Source organism: Coregonus lavaretus, assembly GCF_964263955.1.
Source record: "Coregonus lavaretus genome assembly, contig: HAP1_SCAFFOLD_63, whole genome shotgun sequence".
Lineage (NCBI taxonomy): Eukaryota > Metazoa > Chordata > Actinopteri > Salmoniformes > Salmonidae > Coregonus > Coregonus lavaretus.
Window position 1 is genome coordinate 1,031,765 of NW_028162761.1, and position 23,261 is coordinate 1,055,025.

The following is a 23,261-nucleotide window of genomic DNA, read 5'->3' on the forward strand; positions in this document are numbered from 1 at the left end:
TTGTGTCGTGGCCCACAGCTCATGGGAGAGGGGTAGAGAGAAAGACGGTGTACACTGAGTGTATTAAACATTAGGAACACCTGCTTCTTTCCCTGCCATAGACTGACCAGGTGAAAGCTATGATCCCTTATCGATGACTCTTGTTAAATCCACTTCAGTGTAGATGAAGGGGAGGAGACGGGTTAAATAAGGATTTTTTGTGTATGTGTTTCATTCAGAGGGTGAATGGGCAAAACAAAATATGGAATTACCTTTGAACAGGGTATGGTAGTAGGTACCATACACACCCATTTTAGTGTGTCAAGAACTGCAACACAGTTTCCCGCAGTTTCAACAGTTTCCCGTGGGTATCAAGAACGGTCCACCACCAAAAGGACATCCAGCCAACTTGACTGGGTAAGCATTGGAGTCAACATGGGCCAGCATCCCTGTGGAAGGCTTTCGACACCTTGTAGAGTCCGTACACTGACAAAGTTAGGCTTTTCTGAGGGCAGAAGGGGGTGCAACTCAATATTAGGAAGGTGTTCCTAATGTTTTGTACACTCAGTATATTTCTCACCACAACAGGTCAAGAACAAAAGAGAAAGACACATTGAAGCTTAGACCCTTTTAGAACCATTTGACCATGTTTGGATTCAAAATAGGAGTTGTTGATCAATAACATTACTGTTGAGTTAACTTCCAATCAGATATCAGACCTACAGTATGTTATCACAACAGGATATAGTATCTGAAGATTATGCCTTTGTTAAATGTTTTTCATGAAGAAATGGAATGTTGGTTATGTTAGTATCAAAAGGCAATGTTTAGTATAATGTCACATACAATAGACAGGAAGTGTGTGTTGTAGACAGGGGAGACTGGTGATTGGCCAGAGGAGGGAGTTTCATTGTTTATAAATAAGGGGGTTAGGCGAGGAAGACGTCAGAACGGCCATGGCAATCGGAGGAGCCGTTCTCCGGGTGTCATATCACCTGTCATTTATGCTGTAACCTCGTGGTCTTAATAAAAGCCTCTAACACGATACAGCATAACGGACTCTTTGTTGACAGCAATAATGGCCACCATTCATCCGATACGACATAATGGCGCCCAACGTGGGGCTGGGTTTGCGTCTCTTCCTTGTTTCAGTCAATCGCCGGGCTAACTCTCTTTGAAGCATGGCCAAAAAAGGGTGAGTGTGTTCTTACCGCTTCGGAGTTTGTTAGATTGGATATGACTTGTGTACACTGGAGAGATGTTCCATATGACCTTGCCTCTGTGGCGTTATTGCGGTCGACTGGAGTCTGCTAAAATGTTATTTCATTGGTAACGGGTGACAATGAGGATTAAGAGAAGGTCGATATGCATTCATCTTTATGGCACCGTGAATCTGGTAAAGACCTCGAAGCGAGGCGATTCTTTAGGAATGGGCCAAAATCCTGGCAACGCATTATGAGTTTCAGGTCAGTCTGGGACTGGTGTTTGGTTGAACATTTATTGGGGATGGCTGACTCAGCTTCTATCCGACGGGATATTTGTATTGGGGGGGGTCGCTCATTTAAATAACCATTCTCACGGCAGCATAAAGTTAGGCGGAGATATTACTGATAGACAATGATTTGGCCACGGTGCAGGTTACTTAGGGCTGGGTAGGCCGCAGTTAGCTAAAGGCTAAGGCTAAGGTCAGTGTTAAATGGGAATGTGTTTCATGCTACATGGTACATCGTGGCTAATGCTAAATGCTAATTGTGTTGTGTGCTACATGCTAACGTATCCTTAGAGACTCCATTGCGATGGATTAAAGTCTCTTAAATTTGTCTCTGTGTTTAAGTCAGGTTATATGTTTTGTGAGCGCTGTTAAATGTTGTTTGACTAGGAGGGGGAAACGAGAGGTACAGCTGGACTGTTATTCTGTTTGACTAGGAGGGAGTAGAAAATCGCCCGTCCACGGTGAAATTGTATTGAGGAATGGGTATGCGCATGCGTTTAATTTTGCGACACTACACTACAGAAAGGGGGAGTTTATGGCACGAGATTAGGACATGTTTTGGTTTACGGCACTAAACTACAACACGAGGGTATTGTAAAACAACAAAACAAAATGGTGGGTACAGGTCATAGGTCCCATTTGGCGTTACCCTGCAAGGGAAATAGACAGACAGAGGAGAGATTTTAGTTTCAACGGCGGTTGGTTAAAGATGACACTTGTTTTGTGATCTATTGAATTTATACATTAGATATATGGTAACGGATTATAATAAAGTGAATTAAATTAAAGACGGATTAAAATAAAAATGTTTTTGAGCGATCTATTTAGTTCTGAGTTTTAGTCTTAGAGTGAATAATGTAGAACGAACGAATATTGAATGGTTGGAAATACTCAGTGATTGCATTAACTGCTGAAATCTTGTGTGTTTCTATGTTTTTTTGAAATATGAGAGGAACATGGAACGAGAGGAGAGAGAGAGAAGGGGCTGACGTGTGCGTCACGTGACAAGGTGTGACGAGGCAGACGAGAGGATCAGATCAGGCTAGTACACAAAATCATCCTAACAAAATATGTGATGTTATGACAATTTCACATAGGCTTGGCAAATACTATTTCATTAAAAATTGCATTTTGGATGCTCTGTGTATCACTGGGGTTTGATGGGAATTGTAGTATTGAAGGGTTAGAGGCTTTGTTTTTGGGATTGCTTTGAAGTTGACTAATTTACTTGCATTTGATGGGTTGTGGTAAGATAGCCAACACTAATTGATAAATTGGTGACATAGGAATAAAAATTGGTTTTAATTATTCATGATTTTTAATTGATTTATTTGGAGTTTATTTTGATTTATTTGGAGTTGTTAGGTTTATATTAATAATAACAGGGGTAAGCCATAGGCTATACAGTCTAAAATAAGATAGTCACAATAAAGGAATTTAAAAGGGTTGATATAGGGGAAAATTGACTAAAATAGTAATTATTTAACTAAGGTAGTGTTAGGAGAGACTAATGGCAGATGTTAGTACACCTTTCTCACATACGGATTCAGCAGAAAGACACCCACCTTATGAGAAGGAAGCTTTCAGTGATCATCCAGCAGGGTGATTATGGCATCAGAGATGAAGACGAATACAAGCAGAAACGACGATAAAGATTAATCAAAACTCCAGAAGGAAGGAAATGTGATGTCTGGAAGAGAAGAGGGAGGTAAGGAGGATGGAACTTAAAGAAGACGAGGATGATGAAGATGAGTGATGATGAAGAGGTCATGCATGGGTGGATATGACTCTGTGATCAGAAGGAAGTTGGCAAGAGAGAAACGAAGGAGACAAGAGATTCGAGTTCTGATGAAGAAAGCGATGAAGATTTGGGGATTAAAGGTGCTTTATGTTCGAGGATTTTATCCTACAATGACTGACAAAGAAGAAATAGGAGATATAGACCGAGGCGTATCAGGCCTGGAGGAAGCGACGACTTTGGGAGAGGTAAGAGAGCTAGAGGAACAGCTCGAGACGCTGAAGATACAGAAGAGGAGAAACTGCTGAGAGGATCCCAAGAATTGGAGAAGAACAAAGAAGAAATAGGAGGAAGATTTCAGCTACACTTCCAGCAACTTTCAGAAGACTGTTATAATTGTGGACAGATGGGTTACTTTACCTGGGATGGAAATGGGTCAGGAGAAAACAACAGAGGAAGACAAAGGAGCAAGTGAAGATCACCTGTTAGTGTCTAGAAGAGACGAAGGGGGGTGCCAGCTGAGAGCATCGATTAGAGAAGAAGAGAAAATAGCCAACAATTGAAGTAAAAACAACCGACCAGAGGACTATGAGAATAATGGTGAATAGTGTAAAAACTTATCTGTGTTCAGCCTAAAGAGGTTAAACATCTCACTAATTGATAACTAATTAGGATAGGGATTTGAGGTAGTAAAACTGTTAATTACTCTTAAAGTACTAATATTAGAAGATACTGTTATTGCAGTGTTGGGAAGAGAATTGAATTGTACAATAAGATGTACACTAGATGACTGTCTATTAACACAATCTGTCTGAAAAGTTAAAAGGGGTGACTGTTTATTCTGGGTTACATTCTTACACTAAGAGATTTCAGGCTAGGCTAAAAGGTGTTTAGACGTTTGCCAAGTCTGTGTGTAATGAGTCAGAAGCAGGTGGGGAACTTTCCCAATCACATAGTCTAAACATTTGGTGGTAAGGGATTTTGTGAAAATCAGGGGAAAAGGTTTTAAATGTTATGAGAGAAAAGATTAGATTAAAATAAGTTAGGAGTAGATTAGGGTTGAAGGAACTCTGAGACAGTAAGCTAAGTTTTAAAGTTAGTAGTAAGAGAGAGAGAGAACAGTAATGAATGACACTTTAGAGTAGGGAGATCAAGGTAATTATGGGTGTATTTTGTGTAATCAAAGGTTTGAAAGTCAGGGATTTAGAGAAAGGACTGAGATTTGGGGAAAAAGTGACACTAGTGGTGATAGATGGAAGTACAAGTAAAGAGTTCAAAGTCTTAGGGGAAAACTGGGGGAAAATTAGGAGTAACTAAGGACATTAACACTTCAGTCTATTATAACAACAGTGAGAAGCAATTTAACTCTTTCAACATTGATAGGTATTAAAGCCATAAATATATCGCATTTGATTATAAGGGTCCAGCACCGATTATAGGGGGAAAATACTGTTATTAGGGTTAGGATGGTGACGTTTCTCCCATATGGAGAGATAATTATGGAGGATAAGTATTGTTATCAGGACCAGGAGTAGAAGGAGGTATAGTTTGGAAGAGGTTAGGAGTGACTGTTCACTTATTTGGCGTAATGTTACAGAGAAAGGTCATGGAGAATATATGTATGCTTATTTAGGGCAAGCATTAGAAGTTGTTCCGATTAAGAATGATGGGTTAAAAGGCTATGTAATTCGTAAAGTGATGCCTATGATGGAAGATTTCAAATCTGTTGAAGTTTCACAGTCACCGAGGGAGTTCAGGAGTAGATTACAGTAGCCACTCCAACAGTAGATAATACACAGAGGATATTGGTAGCTTTCCTACTAGAAGTAATTAAGGTTAATACATCAGCTAAATCAACTACTTTAATGGTAACTTTGGAAGGGATTAATGATACGATCTAGGGAGTATGGCATCGACAACAACTGTTCTGAAATTAAAGGGGGTTAGCAAGAAGGACTCAGGGGTTATGTTACGGTTGGAGAGTGCTATCAATGATAGTACGAATAGGGTTAAAATAGGAGAACAGAGAGTAGTAGAGAGAATATAGATTCATCATGGAAAGGACAGGATGAGGTCTTTGATTTTAATGACAGACAGGGAGAGGTATCTGATCAGTACCGCTCGTTCTTCTGTTGTGGAAATTAGAGATAGATTAACTCATTCTGTAAGATCAGTGAGGAATCTTGAAGGTCCATGTCTGTTGAGAATTCCAGCACCAAACGTGTTAGACGGTCGCGCGGCCTCTATCAGGTATGGTTCAGTCTTATGCTTTGTCATAACTGTGGTATCAGCAACAGTCATTGACAGATAAAATAATGTCGTTGTCAGAACAGTGGTTTAAGCCTAGGGGTAGGTGGAATTGGGTTAAGTGAATTAATTTGGGTGCATTTGTTAGATGGAAAGGAAATCAGAACAACGGATTAGAACTTGTTCTAATAAAACATATGAGGTAAAGGGTATGTTTATGGGAATATCAGATTGTGATGATTATATGATGACTTTGGATAAGCATGACATTAAGGGTAGTAATGAGAAATATAAGGTTACTTTTTATGTTTCAGTTAGTAGGAACAGCAGGACTTTGATGGTTAAAGGATTAGTTTTGCCTGACAATGTGACTATGGGGAATTTTAGAGATATTTAGAGGGTTTGGGGTGATAAAGTATATATATTCTTACATTATGGATGGACAGGATTTGGTTACATGTCAACGTTGAAGCTTCCATATGAGGTTTTATCATTATAAGAGGGATAGCACTGGACACAGCTAAATCTAGGGTTAAAAGGGTGACATGGCGACATGTCATAGGCTTCAAGCCTATCATTGAAGGATAAGTTTAAGGGAGAAGGGGGGACTTTATTCATGGTATGGTGTAACATTTGGGAAGATCATATTGATATGCATTGAAGGAAATAAGGGATGCATTTGGAAGACTTGGTTGCAAAATCAGTTAGGCCCAGTAGGGGCAGTGATGGGTCAGATTTTAGTTTCAGCTTTGATAACACTGTGAATTTGTTACTTACCTTTGAGAAAGTTATGATATTGAGATAGGTTGGAGAATGATGCCTGGAGACAACACTCAGATGCCGGTGTTGACTGTTCCTGATCTGGAGGAAGATGAATGGACTACTGATGGATAAATATAATTTTTGATTATTTGATGATTTTTCAAATTATTATTTTTTCAATATTGGGGTGATGTTGGTATGATTTATGAATCAAAGGGGGGAATAGGTTTATGTGATTCATACATCATTTATATATCATTTTTTTAAAAATTCTTAGGTGAAATTGAGGTTTAATTTGAAAGTGTTTGTTTTGCAAAAGATACTGTTTGGTCGTTTCTTTTCTTTTCATTCCAGAAGCATTTGGGAGAACATGTGGAGATTGGAATATTCAAACAAAGACAATATGAAGGGACAATATGACTGGAGGAGATGAAACAAGGAGGGTGTGGCTGATTCCATCATCAACAATCCATTGGAAGTCGGGACTACAGGGAGATGAAGTGTAGTGGACTACATTCCAGTGTTTGCAATGAAATATAGACATGTGTAATACATAATTGTGTCATATTCTTAGGGATTAATTTTGTAGAAGGATGTTTGATGTTATTGAATACATGGGAGGATCTTAGATGTTTTTGTTTATTTCGTGAATGTTTAGGGACAGAGAGGCTAGGAAGGGAGAGTTCCACTTTACGGTCCGATGGGTTGACCAGCCTTGCAAGTGGATGTTTATGGATAGGATTTTGTTTGCAGGGGCTTACATGTGTATTTAATTGCATCATAGTTTCAAAATGCATTTACATGGTTAATGAGTTTATCTGGAGTACCGACGGTGGTTGCCTGGGGCAGAGGGACCGTGAGAGAATTTTACTGTCTTGATTGATGGATGGATATCTGAAAAGATGGCTGCCGGACAGTTTTTCGCTCTTACACTCCATAGAGATTTCTTCATATTTCATAGTAATGTATTCACACTCCATAGAGATTTGTTCATAAAGATAGTAATGTATTCACACTTCATAAACAGTTATTTCATAGAAAGGTATTTACACTCTAGAGGAGAATGTTTTTGGTTTAATGTTAAAGATACTCAATAAGATAAAGTGTTACTAGTCATAATCCTATTCTGGTTGTTTTCGAGACGTTTAGTTCGTCTCGAAGGGGGGAATATAGTATCTGAAGATTATGCCTTTGTTAAATGTTTTTCATGAAGAAATGGAATGTTGGTTATGTTAGTATCAAAAGGCAATGTTTAGTATAATGTCACATATAATAGACAGGAGGTGTGTTGTAGACAGGGGAGACTGGTGATTGGCCAGAGGAGGGAGTTTCATTGTTTATAAATAAGGGGGTTAGGCGAGGAAGACGTCAGAACGGCCATGGCAATCGGAGGAGCCGTTCTCCGGGTGTCATATCACCTGTCATTTATGCTGAAACCTCGTGGTCTTAATAAAAGCCTCTAACACGATACAGCATAACGGACTCTTTGTTGACAGCAATAATGGCCACCATTCATCCGATACGACAAGGAGCTCAGAGGTGTGACAGAATGGGGGATGGTGAGATAATGCATCATTCAGAATGGGGGATGGTGAGATAATGCATCATTCAGAATGGGGGATGGTGAGATAATGCATCATTCAGAATGGGGGATGGTGAGATAATGCATCATTCAGAATGGGGGATGGTGAGATAATGCAGCATTCAGAATGGGGGATGGTGAGATAATGCATCATTCAGAATGGGGATGGTGAGATAATGCATCATTCAGAATGGGGGATGGTGAGATAATGCAGCATTCAGAATAGGGGGATGTGGGGAGCAACACAGAGAAGGCTGAATTCCTGAGAAGACAGTAAAACCTTTGGGTTGATAAAAGAGAAGTCTGGGGTTGGGCCCGCCACTATAGTACTATCTACATCTAGGAGTTATCTCCAAAAGTAAGACCTCCATAAGTTCATTCTGTCATTCTGACACCCCTGAAGAACTCAACACAACAAAGCTTGTTTTATCGTTGTGCATGAAAAGTTGTTATAGAACTGTTTCGATGATAAGATAGATGTTATTTCATGCTACTGAGACTTGCATGGATGACACCAGTATTGTCAGCCTTTGTTTTATTAACTGGGCTATCTGGAGTGATCAGAGAGTAGACTAAAGAAGTGAAGTAGACAAACTGCCAGTGTTTTGAAGTTCTATGAAATGAGTCTGTGTAGTTGCCAGGGTTGGTGTCAATTCCATTTAAATTCCAGTCAATTCAGGAAGTACACTGTCATTCTAATTCCAATTCTCTTCAATGTTTTTCAATCAGGAAAATTGGTTTACTGGAAACACCTTTCCTCTTTTGACCTCACCCTTTCCCAGTTCCCTCCCACTGCGTGACCCCATCTTCACTAGAGGCTGTTCTCCTACTAATCTCACTGCAACCCCCCTCCAAGTCTCTGACCCCTACTTTGTTTCCTTTTCTCTCCATCTCTCCTCCAACCTACCATCTTTACGACCCTACTCTACTCCCTTTCAGCACCCTAGAAAATGTAATTGATACGATTGTGATGCGTTGTTGTCTCACCTAGCTATCTGAAGATGAATGCACTATTGTAAGTCACTCTGGATAAGAGTGTCTGCTGAATTAGTCAAATTTAAAAATGTGAATTGATATGGAATTGACCCCAGCCCTGATGGTTACTAACCCTTGTGATAGTGAGTGGAGGATGATATGGCTCATAACACTTTAGAATAGTTTTATTCCCCTGTATTGTACAGCATAATTATATTAAGTCATTTGTTACCCAGTACAGGCAGAAGAGGACTGGCCACTGCTCAGAGCCTGGTTCCTCTCTAGGTTTCTTCCTAGGTTCCTTCCTTCTAGGGAGTTTTTCCTAGCCACTGTGCTTCTGCATTGCTTGCTCTTTGGGGTTTTAGTCTCGGTACCTGCACCCTCAGCGGAGTCAACAAACACCGGAAGCATCCGTGTTTCAGGGAAAGGCAGAGAGGAAGGCAAAGCCTGAAAACCGGAAGCTTCTGATTTCTGTGGACCTGGTTTAGGCGTTTCTTTTACGCCTGATAGGTTAGGGTATCTGTAAAGCACTCTGTGACAACGGCTGATGTAAAATGGGCTTTATAAAATAAATGTGATTGATGTAAATCACACCAACTGGCTGGTTCTTCTGATGTTGTTCACACAGGAGACCATGTTGAGACATTCTCTACATCCAGAGAGCAACAGCAGGAAGATCACAGAGCTAAGAGGTCTCACCACTGCCCACATTGTGAGGAGATTTTCCCAATTCTATCAAAGCTAAAAAATACACCTAAAAATACACACAGGAGATAATCTATTTCCCTGCTCTGATTGTGGGAAGAGCTGTAAAATATCAAGGGATCTGGTACTCCTGCTCTGACTGTTGGAAGAGTTTCTCTCAACATGGCCACATGAATGTGAGAATCCTCATCAGTTGTCTGACTAGCTAAGATTAAAATCATTCCATCACTTAATTCTCAAGAAATCGTAGCACACTCTATTGTAATCCTATTGTTTCTCACTGTGAGAGAACTGTGCAGAGGAAAGGGAACGTTATAGAACGTTAGCCTCTCTTTACTTTATTGATCAGTGTTCACCTGGTCAGTTTTGGTGTGTTTTGTTAGCTTCTATTGTAAAGATATTGAGATTACCTTGGATTTGCCCTTAGGGTTGAATATCCTCTGTGAGGCTGGTTGACTGGGTGGTTTTGCTTCCCTCTGTAGTTTTCTGTGGGAATGAGCTAGTAGACACAACATGTATCAGATAGAGATGGTGTGATGATCAGTTTTCACCATTAGTTTGGGTGGATACTTTTTGTTTATTAAATTGTATTTTAAAACTAGATGAGTTATTTTAGCCATTAAGGCTTAATTCAAGCCTGTGTAATTTATCTGCCAATGAAAAATAGTATGTATATGAATTTGTACTAGTCAAGCTCTTCTCTTTTGTGTAATGAATTACCAAAAAACTATGTTTGAAGTGTCATATTTATTGTTGTTCTGAAGCGGAACAAGACAGGAAGTTTAATTGAGCATCACAAAGCTAAATCTGACCTATTCACTAACATGTTTTGTCAGCATAAGCAGCTGTGAGACATGCTAGAGTACTGTAACATTACTGATCTACTGAATCATTGTAGTTGTTGGGGGTTATCTTTACAGTAAATATAATGGTGGTGGATAAGCCTTCAATGCAAGCTGCAGGGGTTGCCTTTCAACAAGATGATCCTGACATTTTAAAGGTTAAAAAGGTGGACTTTGTGGCCTTTATCGCAATGGTGATTAACGGCACTGCCAAGGTGGAGAAAAGATCTAGGAAGATAGAAATCATTGTGGTTGCGGCAGAACGGTTCCTGGGGCTAAAAGATTTATTGGCAAAAGAGTTACATGGAATATTGTCAAAAGCCGTACCACCATCTCAGGTCCTAGAGACTGAGAAGGGAGATATGGAGATTTAAAGGAAGGAAGAAATGGGAGTTTTGTTTGTTTTGGCAATGTACTATTAGGGTGGAGTAAGTTAGTATCACTATTAAGTATGGATGTATTTTTTATTTAATTTATTTTGTGGTTTTAAACCGTCCAGTTGGTGGCGGCAATGCAACTTTTGGATGTAGTCTGCCATAAAACCCACAGAAGAAGAAGAAGAAGAAGAAGATGTCGCTGTTGCATTGTGGTAGTTGGGGAACAGGAACTTCCGGGGAGGCGCGCAACATTCTTCATAACAAAGAAAACGACAGGACTGTGCTTTTCGTTTCTCTTTATTACTACAGGTATGTAATAGCACGTTTAAACTGTCTAATATCGAAATAACGTCATAACATGTTAGAACAAATCAGTCAAGGTATTATCACATTAAGGGAAAGGTTTTGTGTAATGTTTGTGTCAATCTGAGTGATTGAAGAACGTTTTCATTTGTGAGGCTTTCCAGGTTCGTATATAGGTCAGTGCGTTTCGCCTGGGCATGTTCAGTACAAAAACGTTTTGGAAAGTTGCAGATAGAAATACCCTGAATAGAACTGACATGATTCCTTAGAATCAGAGGCATGTTCGCTCTACATAATACATTTGTATCTGATCGTGGCCAACGTCTCCATCCTCCTGCTGGACGCAGCCCTGGTACCCGCTTGTCCCTATGTATGTGAAGCTAGTCACAATAACGATTAACCACAATATTGGAATTTGCGGTTCGCCCTCAAAATAAAAGGCCCTCATTGAAAGTGATGCAAACGGATACAAAATATTGGAATCATATCAAACCTTGTTACTTAATTTAAAATGAATTACAAAAACTAATTATTTTGAAAATAAACAGGGGGAAAAACGGTTAAAATCCCACTGTGGAGGTATTAGACCACATAATTGCATCGGGGGCGTTCTTATATGCACTTATGAAACGGGTTGGATTGTGCTCCCATGGAACGGGTGACACCCACAGAAAACAATTCTCAAGAGTTTATACAAATATTAGCGTCTTAGCTCTTATTGCAGGACTTTGACTGTGAAAAATCACCTTCCCAGTCAGTCTATTGCAGGGGTACTCCAGTACTATTTGAGAAGGTCCGATCAAACAAATTTCCTAGGTGGCAATGGTCCAGATGGATATTGTCATTTATTGGTGTAGTAACAAACCCCCAACTTGTGACCCCAAACTGTTCACAGCCCTCTTGTTGGCGGAGAGAACATTTAGCAGTTTTAAAGCTAATATCCCGTAATTCTACACATTTTACGATGGGGCTGAGATTTGTAGTTGTTGCTCTTTTTAAGCAATTCTACATGTTTCCATGTCTTATGTGTGTTTATATGATACCAGGGGTTGAAGCCCAACCAAAACAGTATTATTATATTATTATTTTGTGACCTGTGGTCCATATTGACCCCGTTCTTGGTCCTTACCGCGTTACGCCAGTTGAGTATGCTGTTTCTTTTGTTTGTATTGGACATTCATATTGCACTGTACAGCCCTACCTATGTATTGTTCAGCCTACTCAGTGACACCCACAGAACACAACTATGTAGAGTTTACACAAATATTAGCGTCTTCACTCTATTGCAGGACTCTGAAACCACTGTTGTCCGGGAGTTTAACCCTGTCAGCTAAATTGTCATGATAATCAGTGGTTTCAAGTTTGTCTCTGTACATTTTTGACGAGATGATCATAGCAAAAATTGAAATACTTCTGCATTTCCCGCTGTGCAAATGCATTGTTTCTCATTGCAAATAGGCTCAGGATAACTCCTGATAAAGTTGGTTAGCTGATAGGCCTTTTCAGAGCTTAAATAGCCAAAATGATTAGTCACAGGGCTCCCGAGTGGCGCAGCGGTCTAAGGCACTGCATCTGTCACTACAGACCCTGGTTGGATTCCAGGCTGTATCACAATCCGGCCGTGATTGGGAGTCACATAGGGCGGTGCAAAATTGGCCCAGCGTCGGCCGGGGTAAGCCATCATTGTAAAAACATTAGACCGGACCAAATCTGAACCAATCACTCAGACATCATTAGGCAGGTTTCCATTGAACCAGGTGCATTCGACAAAAGCAATGTTGCTAAAATAAATCTTTGCGACGTGTGTAATGGAAACGGCAGATATAGGAGAAATGTTCTAAAGCGCAACAACATTTTTAATCGTTGGACGGGTGGGTTTTTCTTTTGTCAAAGTTTCTTTATTCTGACAAGTGAGGATTGAAACAATGTTTTTTAAATATATGATGTTTGCCAAACCATTTTGACGGTACAGGGTGAGTCATTACGTCCAGCTGTTTTTATCGACACAAGATAGTTACATGGAAACACACCCTAGAGGGCAATTGTCCTATCTATTTTCTATGCAAACTTTTTCTAAATGTCCAGAAAAAGATCACTGGACAAGTTATTGGAAACATAGCGACTGTTTCACAAGATTAGAAAGTACAGTACAGCAGAGTACAGGAAAGAAAAGTTTAGTTCAGTACAGTACAGTACAATAGTACAGTATAACGTAATGTACTCTGTTAGGGCTAATGAATTAAGGGCTTGTAAAGTTATACCTATAAATAAATACAATAGTTTTTGGATTGAAATAATACAGTGAAGACAACGTTATTCAGGAAAATATTACATAGTGCTGCCTAAAACAAACTGCAACCTTGTACTAAATGGTTTTTGAGTCAATTATGTGAATTTCTGAAATCTACTATAGGTTAAGTGCACTTACGTTGTTTAATTTAAAGTGTGCAATTTGTGTCTAATGTGAAATTAATAAATGGTTTGTTGTCAATGCTTAGCTACCTGATCTAATATATTTTTAGAGAATAAATAAAGTGCCAGATATGTCAAGACTAACTTTTGTGTCCGTTTCTCTATATTACTACAGGACGACTCAGATTAAGTCTGAGGCCGGTAACATCAACAGTGAGGACAAACCGAGCCTGCCTCTCTCCTTCCACACTGAGTCCAAACCTACAGTCACTGGGTCCTGATTGTGACAGTGGAGCCCAGTTTGCACTGCAGGATCCAGAGATGACATCAGTGAAGCTGGAAGACTGCAGTCAAACACTGGAGCTGAATGTCATCATTAAAGATGAAGAAGAGGAGGAGAAGATTGGGAAATCTGTTTCTCATGGTAAGAGCAGGTTCTATCTAACTATAATCTTTTTTTTAGTCAAGCAGTGGCAAATATACAGCACCAGTCAAACGTTAGGACACACCTACTTATTTAAGGGTTTTTCTTAATTTTTACCATTTTCTACATTGTAGAATAATAGTGAAGACATCTAAACTATAAAATAACACATATGGAATCATGTAGTAACCATAAGTGTTCAACAAATCAAAATATATTTTGGATTTTTGCCTTGATGACAGATTTGCACACTGGAATGCTTTTCCAACAATCTTGAAGAAGTTCACAGCATAGCACTTGTTGGCTGCTTTTCCTTCACTCTGTGGTCCAACTCATCCCAAACCATCTCAATTGGGTTGAGGTCGGTTGATTGTGGAGGCCAGTTCATCTGATGCAGCACTCCATCACTCTCCTTCTTGGTCAAATAGCCCTTACACAGTCTGGAGTTGTGTTGGGTCATTGTCCTGTTGAAAAACAAATGATAATCCCACTAAGCGCACACCAGATGGGATGGAGTATCGCTGCAGAATGCTGTGGTAGCCATGCTGGTTAAGTGTGCCTTGAATTCTAAATAAATCACCAGAAAAGCACCGTAACACCACCTCCTCCATGCTTCACGGTGGGATCCACACATGTAGAGATCATCCGTTCACCTACTCTGTGTCTCACAAAGACACTGCGGTTGGAACCAAAAATCTCAAATTTGGACACATCAGACCAAAGGACAGATTTCCACCGGTCTAATGTCCATTGCTCATGTTTTTTGGCCCAAGCAAGTCTCTTTGTCTTGTTGGTGTCCTTTAGTAGTGGTTTCCTTGCAACAATTCCACCATGAAGGCCTGATTCACGCAGTCTCCTCTTAACAGTTGATGTTGAGATGTGTCTGTTACTTGAACTCTGTGAAGCAATTATTTGGGCTGTACTTTCTGAGGCTGGTAACTCTAATGAACTTATCCTCTGCAGCTGAGGTAACTCAGGGTCTTCCTTTCCTGTGGCGGTTCTCATGAGAGCCAGTTTCATCAATGCGCTTGATGGTTTTTGCGACTGCACTTGAAGAATCTTAAAGTAATGATGGACTGTTGTTTCTCTTTGCTTATTTGAGCTGTTCTTGCAATAATATGGACTTGGTCTTTTACCAAATAGGGCTATCTTCTCTATACCACCCCTACCTTGTCACTACACAACTGATTGGCTCAAGCGCATTAAGAAATTCCACAAATTAACTTTTAACAAGGCACACCTGTTAATTGAAATGCATTACAGGTGAATACCAGATGAAGCTGGTAGAGAGAATGCCAAGAGTGTGCAAAGCTGTCATCAAGGCAAAGGTTGCTTACTTTGAAGAATCTCAAATATAAGATATATATTTTGATTTGTTTAACACTTTTTTTGGTTACTACATGATTCCATATGTGTTATTTCATAGTTGTGATGTTTTCACTATTATTATACAATGTAAAAAATAAAGAACCACTTGAATGAGTAGGTGGTTAGGTTAAGTACCGGCACCTCAAATATCTAGTGCTTGAGCTCATGTTCCTCTTATAGAATATTAGCTCAACAGTATTGTGGAGCTCCTGCACCTAAATATAAACAGTACCGGCACCTATTTCAGTCCAAGTCAAGCACTGAATTAGATAATTTAACAAGATGAGTATATTTTTAGAGAATAAAGAAAGTGCCAGAACTGTCAAGACAATAACTTTTTGTGTCTGTTTCTCATTGTTACTACAGGACGACTAGAAATAAGTATGAGGCCGGTAACATCAACAGTGAGGACAAACCCAGCCTGCCTCTCTCCTTCCACACTGAGTCCAAACCTACAGTCACTGGGTCCTGATTGTGACAGTGGAGCCCAGTTTGCTAAGCAGGATCCAGAGATGGCATCAGTGAAGCTGGAAGACTGCAGTCAAACACTGGAGCTGAATGTCAACATTAAAGATGAAGAAGAGGAGGAGAAGATTGGGAAATCTGTTTCTCATGGTAAGAGCAGGTTCTATCTAACTAAGTTTGTGTTATTCGTTCCAACTTCTCACTGTGCATGAAAAGTTGCAGTATAACTGTTTCATGATGAACTGTTTCAATGAGAAGGTAGATATTATTTCATGCTACTGACCCTTGCATGGTTTTACACCAGTATTTGCAGCATGTGTTTTATTCACTGGGCTATCTGGAGTGCTCAGAGAGTAGACTAAAGAAGTCAAGTAGACAAACTGCCAATGTTTTAAAGTTCTATTAAATGAGTGTGTGTAGTTACTAACCCTTGTGATAGTGAGTGGAGGATGATATGGCTTCTACACCTGCAAGGCTTGCTCTTTGGGGTTTTAGGCTGGGTTTCTGTAAAGCACTTTGTGACAACTTCTGATGTAAAAAGGGCTTCATAAAATATACTTGATTGACATGTATAATCCACCAACTGATTGGTTCTTCTGATGTTGTTCACACAGGAGACCATGTTGAGACATTCTCTACATCCAGAGAGCAACAGCAGGAAGATCACAGAGCTAAGAGGTCTCACCACTGCCCACATTGTGAGGAGAGTTTTTCAATTCTATCAAAGTTAAAAATACACCTAAAAATACACACAGGAGAGAATCTGTTTTCCTGTACTGACTGTGGGAAGAATTTCACAACACCAAAGGCTCTGACAGTTCATCAGAGAGTGCACACAGGAGAGAAGCCTTACTCCTGCTCTGACTGTGGAAAGAGTTTCTCTCGACTGGGCCACTTAAAAATACATGAACGTATACATACAGGAGAGAAGCCTTACTCCTGCTCTAATTGCGTAAAATGCTTCAAAACATCAACTAAGCTAAAAGTTCACCAGAGAGCACACACAGGAGAGAAGCCTTACTACTGCTCTGACTGTGGACATTTTTTTTAAACAACAACTGAGCTAAAAGTTCATCAGAGAACACACACAGGAGAGAAGCCTTACTTCTGCTCTGACTGTGGGGCCAGTTTCTCTCAACTGGGCCACTTAAAAACACATGAACTTATACACACAGGAGAGAAGCCTTACTCCTGCTCTGACTGTGGAAAGAGTTTCGCTCGACTGGGCCACTTAAAAACACATGAACGTATACATACAGGAGAGAAGCCTTACTCCTGCTCTGAGTGTGTAAAATGCTTCACAACATCAGCTGGGCTAAAAGTTCATCAGAGAACACACACAGGGGAGAAGCCTTACTCCTGCTCTGATTGTGTAAAATGCTTCAGAACATCAACTGGGCTAAAAGTTCATCAGAGAACACACACAGGAGAGAAGCCTTACTCCAGCTCTGACTGTGTAAAATGCTTCAGAACATCAAATTAGTTAATAGTTCATCAGAGAACACACACAGGAGAGAAGCCTTACTCCTGCTCTAATTGTGTAAAATGCTTCACAACATCAACTGAGCTAAAAGGTCATCAGAGAACACACACAGGAGAGAAGCCTTACTCCTGCTCTGACTGTGGAAAGAGTTTTTCTCAAATGGGCACCTTTAAAAAGAAACCAATGTATAAAGGTGAAATCCTCATCAGTTCTCTCAGACCAGCTAAGATTAGTCACTCCACTTAATTCTCATCTCATAAAAGAAGTGGTAACAGTTAATTGGATCAAATGAAGAAAGCGTAGAACACTCTATTGTAATCCTATTGTTTCTCACTGTGAGAGAACTGTGCAGAGGAAAGGAAGCGTTATAGGTTAACATTCTATCTTTACTTCAGTGTGCACCTTGTCAGTTTTGGTGTGCTTAGATAGCTTCTACTGTAAAGATATTGAGCTGACCTTGGATTTACCCTTAGGGTTGAATATCCTCTTTGAGGCGTCTCACAATGGAGTCTGATGGTTGACTGGGTGGTACTGCTTCCCTCTGCAGTTTTCTGTGGGAATGAGCTAGTAGACACAACATACACTGTGTGTACAAAACATTATGGACACCAGCTATTTCCATGACATTGACTGAACGCTATGATCCTTAATGATGTAGTTTTTGTGTGTTTCTTATAGATCCCCATTAGCTTTCAGCAAGAAACTACAGTTGCAGTGGGCTATGGACAATTTGAAAAGCATTGCCTGGTCTGATGAGTTTTGTACTGATGGGAGGACTAGGGTATGGGAAATAAACATGAGTACATGCATCCATGCTGTGTGTCAGTGTTTCAGGCTGGTGGTGATGGTGTGTTTTCATGGCACATATTGGTTCTCTTGATAAAAGTGCAGCAACTTTTGAATGCCACAGGATATCTAAACATCATTGCCAATCAGCAGTGTATCCATCTGTAAATGAATGAGGAAAATGTGGAATTGGAATTTGGGTTACTTTGTGAATTGACTGTAATTGAAATGGAATTGACCGTGACATTTGCTAACCCTTGTGATAGTGAGTGGGGGATGATATTGCTAATCATTTTCAAAGGGAAGTTGGTTTTGAAGTTTCTGTTCTATATTAAGAAAGATAAGTCAAACATATTTAACACCTTTTTTGGGCACTAAGTACTTCAATATTTACTTCCACAAATGTTTTAAACTGGTACCTGCTACCTTCAGACACTTGTAGGCGTCCTAGAGCGAAACAACAGACATTAACTTGTTGGTGAGTCTCACCTTTAGATGTGTAGGCCAAACTTCTCGGACGCTACAGACAGAAGTCTCCTGGTCTGACAAACAACACTGTAGTTCTTCCACCGCAGATGAGGAAGGCCGACCTCAGAGGATGTGGTGGATTGAGACGCAGCCCATGCAAAAAATAGCTTAAACAGACAGATTTTGATGGGGATTGTTATTATTATGCTAATTTGATTTCCACAGGGGTGCTCTAGGGTTTCTTAAAGCACATCAACGTATACATAAAGAAGAGATGCCGGTAACCACTGATGTCAACAACTACAGACCAGTATCCCTTCTTTCTTTTCTTTCCAAAACTATTGAGCGTGCCGTCTTTAGCCAACTCTCTTGCTATCTCTCTCAGAATGACCTTCTTGATCCAAACCAATCAGGTTTCAGGACTGGTCATTCAACTGAGACTGCTCTTCTCTGTGTCACGGAGACTCTCCGCACTGCTAAAGCTAACTCTCTCTCCTCTGCTCTTGTCCTTCTAGACCTGTCTGCTGCCTTTGATACTGTGAACCATCAGATCCTCCTCTCCACCCTCTCCGAAATGGGCATCTCCGGCGCGGCTCACTCCTGGATTGCGTCCTACCTGACCGGTCGCTCCTACCAAGTGGCGTGGCGGGAAGCTGTCTCCGCACCACGTGCTCTCACCACTGGTGTCCCCCAGGGATCGGTTCTGGGCCCTCTCCTTTTCTCCCTATACACCAAGTCACTTGGCTCTGTCATATCCTCACATGGCCTTTCCTATCATTGCTACGCTGACGATACACAACTAATCTTCTCCTTTCCCCCTTCTGATAACCAGGTGGCGAATCGCATCTCTGCATGTCTGGCAGACATATCAGTATGGATGACGGATCACCACCTCAAGCTGAACCCTGGCAAGACGGAGCTGCTCTTCCTCCCGGGGAAGGACTGCCCGTTCCATGATCTCGCCATCACGGTAGACAACTCCGCTGTGTCCTCCTCCCAGAGTGCGAAGAGCCTAGGCGTGACCCTGGACAACACCCTGTCGTTCTCCGCCAACATCAAGGCGGTGACCCGCTCCTGCAGGTTCATGCTCTACAACATTCGGAGAGTGCGACCCTGCCTTACACAGGAAGCGGCGCAGGTCCTGGTCCAGGCACTTGTCATCTCCCGTCTGGACTACTGCAACTCGCTGTTGGCTGGGCTCCCTGCCTGTGCCATTAAACCCCTACAACTCATCCAGAATGCCGCAGCCCGTCTGGTGTTCAACCTTCCCAAGTTCTCTCACGTCACCCCCCTTCTCCGCACACTCCACTGGCTTCCAATTGAAGCTCGCATCCGCTACAAGACCATGGTGCTTGCCTATGGAGCAGTGAGGGGAACGGCACCTCTGTACCTTCAGGCTCTGATCAGTCCCTACACCCAAACGAGGACATTGCGTTCATCCACCTCTGGCCTGCTGGCTCCCCTTCCTCTGCGGAAGCACAGCTCCCGCTCAGCCCAGTCAAAACTGTTCGCTGCTCTGGCACCCCAATGGTGGAACAAGCTCCCTCACGACGCCAGGACAGCGGAGTCACTCACCACCTTCCGGAGACATTTGAAACCCCACCTCTTTAAGGAATACCTGGGATAGGCTAAAGTATTCCTTCTAACAGGACAGCGGAGTCACTCACCACCTTCCGGAGACATTTGAAACCCCACCTCTTTAAGGAATACCTGGGATAGGCTAAAGTATTCCTTCTAACCCCCCCCCCCCCCCCCAAATTGTAAAGTGGTTATCCCACTGGCTATAGGGTGAACGCACCAATTTGTGAGTCGCTCTGGCTAAGAGCGTCTGCTAAATGACGTTAATGTGCCCTTGAGCAAGGCACTTAACCCTAATTGCTCCTGTAAGTCGCTCTGGTTAAGAGCGTCTGCTAAATGACTAAAATGTAAATGTAAATGTAAATGTAACACTTCCTTTTATGGGGTCCTTAATTACAGTGTAATTACATGTGTAACTACACTGTAAACAAGTATTGTAGTTAACTGTAATGACACATAGTTACAATGTAATAACATGTACCTGGTAGTAATTGTGGTCTGTGATTCCGATTTATTAACAACTGTGACAAAGGTTGGGATCCCTTGTGGATGCTCTGGGTGTCTGAGATATTATAGCCTATGATCAATAGGCTCTAATTAATATTTGCCAGCAATATACTCCCCTTCATCACACTGCTAGCTAGCCTCTGATGCTAAGCAGGGTTGGTCCTGGTCGGTCCCTGGATGGGAGACCAGCTGCTGCTGGAAGTGGTGTTGAAGGGCCAGCAGGAAGCACTCTTTCCTCTGGTCAAAAAAAATAACACCCCAATGCAGTGATTGGGGACATTGCCCTGTGTGCCGTCTTTCAGATGGGACATGAAACGGGTGCCCTGACTGTCTGCGGTCACTAAAGATCCCATGCTACTTATCGTAAGAGTAGGGGTGTTAACCACAGTGTCCTGGCTGAATTCCCAATCTGGCCCTCATACCATCATGGCCACCTAATCATCCCTAGCTTCCAATCGGCTCATTCATCCCCCATCCTCTCCACTGTAACTATTTCCCAGGTTGTTGCTGTAAATGAGAATGTGTTCTCTTACCTGGTAAAATAAAAAATAATTTACTTAAACATGAATGTGCACTGTTCAAAATATATCTCCAGTCAATGTTGTTGCTAGCACTTGCCTCCAAAATAAAGCATCCCATCTGGGTTAACTTGGTTGAGTTTACGAAAACAGATCTAATACAAGTGTCTATGTATGCGGATGACTCAACACTATACATGTCAGCTACTACAGCGACTGAAATGACTGCAACACTTAACAAAGAGTTGCAGTTAGTTTCAGAGTGGGTGGAAAGGAATAAGTTAGTCCTAAATATTTCTAAAACTAGAAGCATTGTAATTGGGACAAATCATTCACTAAACCCTAAACCTCAACTAAATATTGTAATAAATAATGTGGAAATTGAGCAAGTTGAGGTGACTAAACTGCTTGGAGTGACCCTGGATTTTAAACTTTCATGGTCAAAAAATATTGATACAACAGAAGCTAAGATGGGGAAAAATATGTCCATAATAAAGCGCTGCTCTACCTTCTTAACCACACTATCAACAAGGCAGGTCCTACAGGCCCTAGTTTTGTCACACCTGGACTACTGTACAGTCGTGTGGTCAGGTGCCACAAAAAAGGACTTAAGAAAATTGCAATTGGCTCAGAACAGGGCAGCACGGCTGATTAATAATATGCATGTCGATCTCTCATGGCTCAAAGTGGAGGTGTTGACATGTTGGGTGCACCGAGCTGTCTGTTTGAGCTAGTGGCGCACAGCTCGGTCACCCATGCATACCCCACAAGACATGCCACCAGAGGTCTCTTCACAGTCCCCAAGTCCAGAACAGACTATGAGAGACGCACAGTACTACATAGCGCCATGACTACATGGAACTCTTTCCCACATCAAGTAACTGATGCAAGTAGTACAATTAGATTTTAAAAAACACCTTATCGAACAGCGGGGACTGTGAAGCAACACAAATATAGGCGCAGACACATGCATACAGACACACACGATAACATACGCACTATACACACACGTACACATGGATTTTTGTACTGTAGATATGTGGTAGTGGTGGAGTAGGGGCCTGAGGGCACACAGTGTGTTGTGAAATCTGTGAATGTATTGTAATGTTTTTTAAATTGTATGAACTGCCTCAATTTTGCTGGATCCCAGGAAGTGTAGCTGCTGCCTTGGCAGGAACTAATGGGGATCCATAATAAATACAAGTCCCAGATGAAGAATAAGACACTATTTCAAAGCATTATACATGTAATGTTAGCCAAGTACAATGTAATTACTAGTTGTTACACAGGATTTAGCTAGTTAAAATGAAGTGTATCTTTAGGAGTACTTGTAATTAATGTGTACATTACACATCCTGACAACCTGGCCCTCAATTTAAAGCTTGTGGAAGTGACATCCAAGTGGGAGAATAAATACACTAGTACACCACTGATAGAAGAATTAGGTAATTACTAATTATTACACTCCGATTCTTTGTGAAATGTGTTAGAATCATAAAACTACAATCTGATAATGTGTTTAGCTTAGTTAGAAGTAAAACAAGGGCTTTGGCTTATTTTTATATCTATGCAAGCAGAATGCAACTGTGAAACCAACAACAGAAAACAGGATGTGAAACTAGACACTGAAAAACATGTCCCCACCTAGGGTGAGGACAGTGAGAGAGCTTAGAGAGTTAATCATATGTGCTTGTATAAGATGCATATTTGCCCAGCTACAGAGTATTTGTGTCTTGTGAAACCAGTAAAGGAAGTCTGTGTATGTGTGACCTGATACTGGAGGAACCAGAAAAGCAACCACACGAACACAGCTGGAGTGTGAAATAGATACAGGAAGAAACAACTAGGTTGGTATAAAAAACGTTGTGCATTGTATGATTTTCAGAGCTTTCATGAATAAAGAATGACCATTGCAGTAAGGGGTCTGTTGAATTTATTTAAACTAGAGATTTATACCTCTGGGAATTATTCAAAGATTTAAGAAGTGTTTGACTTCAACCATTGAGATGACAAAATTCTCGTGACAACCACAGAGTATCTGTATAGGAAAATCATTAAGAGCAAACTGTGCTGCCAATCACAGTGTAGGGCGCGACATTTTGCGGGTGTGGAGAGCTCGTTAGAGGATGCTTGCATTGAAGAGGTCCTCTGTGGTCCTCTGCAGCTCAGCTGGTAGAGCACGGCGCTTGTAACGCCAAGTAGTGGGTTCGATACCCGGGACTACACAAACATGTATGCACACATGACTGT